We start from the raw sequence: 6,213 nt of genomic DNA, 5'->3' as shown, positions 1-6,213 counted from the left end.
ATTCATTGATCAGATGTTGGATCAATTGCCTGGGTACTCCTACTATTGCTTTTTGGATGGTTATTCGGGGTATAATCAGATTGCTATAGCTCCTGAAGATCAAGAGAAAACTACATTCACATGCCCCTATGGAACATTTGCTTTTAGGAGGATGCCCTTTGGATTGTGCAACGCCCCTGCGACATTTCAACGTTGCATGATGGCTATTTTTTCTGACATGGTGGAAGATATAATGGAAGTATTCATGGATGACTTTTCAGTTTTTGGTACATCTTTTGATCATTGTTTGCATAACTTAGCTCTTGTTTTGCAGAGATGTGAAGATAAAAATCTAGTCTTGAACTGGGAGAAGTGTCATTTCATGGTTCAAGAAGGGATCGTGCTAGGCCATAGAGTGTCATCTAAAGGAATTGAGGTGGATCGAGCCAAAATTGCAACCATAGAGAAACTACCACCTCCAAAGAATGTGAAGGGAATTAGAAGTTTTCTGGGACATGCGGGATTTTATAGAAGATTTATCAAGGATTTTTCTAAACTCTCTAAACCTTTATGTAATCTTCTTGAGAAAAATTCTGCATTTGACTTTGATGTTATTTGTTTGCAGGCCTTTAAAGCACTCAAGGAGAAGTTAATTTCAGCACCAATTGTGATTGTGCCTGATTGGAGTCAACCTTTTGAAGTTATGTGCGATGCAAGTGACTTTGCAATTGGAGCAGTGTTGGGGAAAAGGCAAGACAAGTTGTTTAGAGCCATCCATTATGCAAGCCGGACATTGAATGAAGCTCAACTGAATTATACGACAACTGAGAAGGAGATGCTTGCTGTGGTGTTTGCTTGTGATAAATTTCGGTCTTACCTCATTGGGAAAAAGGTGATAGTGTTCACTGATCATGCAGCACTTCACTATTTGTTTGGCAAGAAGGATGTTAAGCCAAGGCTAATTCGTTGGATCCTCCTTCTTCAAGAATTTGACTTGGAGATTCGAGACAAGAAAGGAAGTGAAAATTTAGTGGCTGACCATCTCTCTCGGTTAGAGCAAGAGGAAGAAAGACCAGATTCAGTAGTCCAAGAGGCATTCCCTGATGAGCAGTTGTTTGCATGTGAGATCAAGCTTCCGTGGTATGCTGATATTGTTAACTATCTAGCTTGTAAAGTTTTACCACCTGATCTTACTTACCATCAACGTAAGAAATTTTTGCATGATGTGAATTATTATCTTTGGGATGAGCCTTTGTTGTTCAAAAGATGCTCTGATCAAATTATTAGAAGATGTGTGCCAGAAGAAGAGATGCAAGACATCCTCCATCATTGCCATTCATCATCATATGGAGGACACTTTGGAGCCACCCGTACAGCAGCTAAGGTACTTCAAAGTGGGTTCTATTGGCCTTCTATTTTTCGTGATAGTTACACTTTGGTGAAAACTTGTGACCGGTGCCAATGTATGGGAAATATTTTAAGGCGTCATGAGTTACCACTGAAAGGTATCTTAGAAGTTGAGTTGTTTGATGTTTGGGGAATAGATTTTATGGGGCCTTTTCCTCCTTCTTTTGGTTTTGCTTATATCTTATTAGCAGTTGACTATGTGTCAAAATGGGTGGAAGCAATTGTTACAATAACAAATGATGCAAAGGTAGTGCTCAAATTTCTGCACAAGAACATATTCACAAGATTTGGCACTCCACGAGCTATTATTAGTGATGAAAGGACTCACTTTTGCAACAAGTTGTTTGAGAATCTTCTTTCTAAATATGGTGTGAAGCACAAGATAGCACTTGCTTACCATCCTCAAACTAATGGTCAAGCTGAAATTTCAAATATAGAGATCAAGAACATCCTTAAGAAGACGGTCAAAATCAATAGAAAAGATTGGGCAAAGAAGCTTCATGGATTTCTCCCCCCTCACATGGCCTAGATCTGCCTCTAGGCCCACCGTGGACCGCCTTCTCAAGCCATCACTAGCTCCACTGCCCACCCTCAGCCACCTCCATGCCCAACCATGGCCTCCCATAGCTTTCCCTCTCTTAACCCGAAATGGGTCTTGGTGTACGGGTTCTCCATACCGACGGCCAAGCTCTACCACCCACAGCCTTCCTACATCTAGAGCACCTCCCTTAACACTCCATGGCCAGCCAGCCACCCTTTGTGACCCATGACCAATCTTTGTAAAAACAAACACTGCTTTGTCGTCGCTCCAACACTCAGATGTCACCCTTGATCTTCCAAATTTTCATTCTGCTATGGTGAGTAATTTTTCAAAGAACTTTATGAGATTTAAATATATTGTTATGCTAACATATTTTCTGCAGTCTGTTTAGTTATGCCGAACCTTGGGTTCGAGGATTGTGGATTTTTGGGTCGAATTGGAGGTTAGGCATAATTGTGGAGTTTGGCGGTGTTTGGGTTATTTTATATGTTGTGTATGGTGTCATGACATTCATAGCCGCCTAAACTACCTATGGTTTCATTCTTGTGACCATAAACTTTGATGTAGGTATAGACCATAGCATGATGCCTGAGGAAGAAGAGTCAATCCTACCAGAGGCTTGATTAAGAAGACTTGGACCCATCTTAGCTCCTGCACTTGTTGTAGCTACCTTGCGCCTTTCGTAGGATGTATAGCACTAAGCCTAGCGCTCATTTGTAATTATTCTGCCACTTATAGTGACTAACTTTATGTACTCTAGATGATGTAATATTTGATGTTAATGATGGGCAAGAAGCCCCTTTTTATGAATTTTAGTGTTCTGGTACTTACTTGTCAACATTTTCACCACAATGAGTTATGTTTAAATTCTGCTGCAATATCATAAATTGAATATCTTATATGTGTACTTTCATCTGGATTACTACACACCTAAATTTCCTTTGGGGTGTTGACGAATTGGCAAACATCCTTGGCATCACAAAACCTCACCTAGTATTTCATGAGAGACGTGGTGCCACAATTACCCTCAGTGCAAATCCTATACATATAATATCAATGATGTATAGAATCACCCTCTTTCCAAGCATGTAAAACTCATCATATCACATCATATAGATTCTTATCATATAAAGTCTTATCGCATAAATGCCCAATAGAGAAAATCACTTCATTATTCAATTCGGGGAATCACTCCCACCCGACCATTGGTAGGCCTATGCGCCTGTCTCAAATTATCTAGCACACACTGAAATATACATGTTGCACCATGAACAAATTTTACCCAACAAACCAACTCAAAGACACCACACATGATACGCCTAGGAGATCTCTCGACCCATTGATCTGGTGAGCTCAATAAGAAAGCCATCAACCCCATCATAAGTAATCACTCCCACGTATATGAAATTCTTGGCAACTTATAGTAGGAATGGTCTGGTGAATCCTCAACTCATCCATGATGATTCACAAATGGTAAGAGTCACACACTAAAAATGACCCATCACCCATCTAAACCATTCACGCATCAAGATCTCAGAAATCACAAAGTAAAGTATATTCGTAAACGTAATGAAAGAAAATATTTATCATTGCATGAATAGAAAGGGAAATGTTATTGACTATACAATGCAAAGCCCACAACCACAACATTTACTACACATTTCTCAGTAATGTCTTAGATACTAACCTACCTTAAAAATACTACAGTGGCATTGGCGTTGCTCTTTCGCTTCTCTCCGTCATACCTTGAAGTCACTTGATTTCTTTGAAGGTTCCAGATCTAAAGAAGATCCAACACTTTACAGTCTCATAAGTGAGATTTTGGATTTTACCTTAAGCCATTTATAGGGCAAGATCGTCAGGTGTCCTTTCGACGTGCTTCTGACTTCTAATATGCCTGAATCAAAGCCATTTAATCTCAGTCATCCATCTAAAGGATGATAGAGACAAATTGATAGGACAAGGCACACACATTGTTGTGGCTTCCTTGAATCCAATCTATAGTCCTTCCCTAAGTACGAGTCTTCCACATGGTGCTGGACCACACCTTTAGGTTCATATAATATGGCCTGCAAGATCGTAATCTTTTCTGCATACTTACTCCTGATGTGACCTTTCAGGTGGAGTATCGGCTTCTGCATAAGGTACTAGTGCCCTCTGAGCATTTCCATGTTATCCCAAAAAGCTCTACATTTGCATGGGTCTTATCCTTATCTATTGCTCACCTTAGGCTCATACCTCACCCTTCATTCGAGCTACCAGTCTCTTCAACTCCTCCTTCTCACCTTCCACACCAGCCTTTCTCACCTTCATGTTTGCTCATCCGGTTCAACATGAAAATCCCTTTGTTTCACCATGCGTTGAGATGTATCTGCTATAGATAGTGCTACTCATACTTTCTTTGGAATAGCTGCACTTTGTAGACCTTACCTTCTCATTTTTCACCAAACCAATGAGGGAAAATCATCTTTGCCTTCCACTTCCAAGGAATGGCTCTAATCTTCTCATTCCCTTTGCGCTCAAAAGGTGGTCAGTTCTTTTAAGCTGGTGCAATCCTCACTCCTTCCCTCCTTACTTGGAAATCCGTTCTCAAAATTCAATCAAGACCATCCCTCGATACAACATACCAAGGGATGCTCACAAGGAGGGGTGTCCTTCGGTGTTCTCTATCGACACCACTTGACACACATCCCTTCCCTCACCTTGTTCCACCAACGAACCTTCAATATCCATGACTAGGATAAGAGCTTCCACCTCTTCACACTGTCATCGGCTACTTTCAGTGCACCGTTCAATTGTGCTCTCGCACATTCTAGCTCTTTCCCTAGATTTGGCACCATAGGACTTTGTGAATCCCATCCACCCTTGTCCTTGTCTTATTTCTCACGCTCTGAGATCGTTCATTTCTCCCTTCATGATGCTATGTTTGTGCTGTTGTGGTCCAACAACTCTGTTATTAGGGCTCTAGCCCTCCAAGAATTTTCTTTATCTTGGTTGCGCTCCTCCTATACTTACAAGCGTTCCTCGCTGTTTCAAATCATTTCTCTAGGAATCATTACTTACCGAGCTGCCCATGTGTCATGTGTTACAGCTCACCTATTGCACCTTGAATAAAAATAGGAACAACAGCTCAAATAAATATAGGCCCTTTCGATAAAAGTGCTAACAAAACTCCCCCTAAAGAAAGTCCTGCATAGACCAAACACATCAGGCCAATTGGTAAACTAGTCAATCAAGCTCAGCGAGTTTGATAGTGTTTACCTCCAGAGAAGTGCCATGAAAGGGAAAGTCCTGTCAGAATTTGTTGTAAAATTTATCAAATTCTCCAAAGACTGGGAAGTAGAACCAAAGGGAGACCCCTGGCAGGTGTACATCGATGGCTCCTCCTACTGCAAAGGAGGGAAGGCCTCTACATCATAATCAAAGAAGGATAGGAGATTCACTACATTGTGAGGCTAGCTATTGAACCAACCAACAACGAAGCAGAGTACAAAGTACTAGTAGTAGGAAATGTCGTGGCCGGCTAGGAGTAAAGGATGTTAGCATATACACAAATTCTCAATTAGTGATGAACTAAGTGACAGGGGAGTACATGGCAAAGGGAGAAAGACTCATAATGCACATGCAGCGAGTATGGGAGCGGCGAGATTAGTTCCAATACTTTATTTCCTGCCAAATAATGAGGAAAAACAATTGGCAAGCAAACAAGCTCACGTGAGCAGCCTCAGCCATGGAAAGTTTGCTCCCACCATGGGACGTAATGACCCCAAGTGTTGGGAGCCCCATCAATTGGGATTGAGGTGTTCGTAATAGGAATAGTAGTTCTGGAATGGGCACAAGATGTGGTGAGATGGTTAAACATAGGTGAGTTGCTTGACGAAAGGCTAGAGGTAAGAAAGGTAAAGAAATAGGGTAGAGAAGTTTACCCTTATAGAAGACACGAGGACAAGGATAAGAAGAGGAATCAAAGAGCAGAGGGACACGGGAGAAGTTTTCATTTTCAGAGTCAATTTGGACATTTTTTTTATTTTTGAAGAATCTCAGTTTGTCATGTTTGGTTTTGATTTTCTTCTTTACTTGAAAATACACTATGTGTGAGTAATTTCTAAAACCTAGGCTCAAGAGTTCTTTGAATGGGTTGTGTTTCCTAGGGTTTAAAATTTCTCATCGTGTTTAGCAAGTTGGTATCTAGAGAAATTATTACCACCTAGTTTTATGATGTTGATCTTAGAATTTGCTTACTAACCCTTGATTCGTCATCGACTAAAAGGGCACAGTGGATTCTT

The sequence above is a fragment of the Carya illinoinensis genome, chromosome 13 (genome assembly GCF_018687715.1).
Source record: "Carya illinoinensis cultivar Pawnee chromosome 13, C.illinoinensisPawnee_v1, whole genome shotgun sequence".
Taxonomy (NCBI): domain Eukaryota; kingdom Viridiplantae; phylum Streptophyta; class Magnoliopsida; order Fagales; family Juglandaceae; genus Carya; species Carya illinoinensis.
This window is presented reverse-complemented; position numbering follows the sequence as displayed.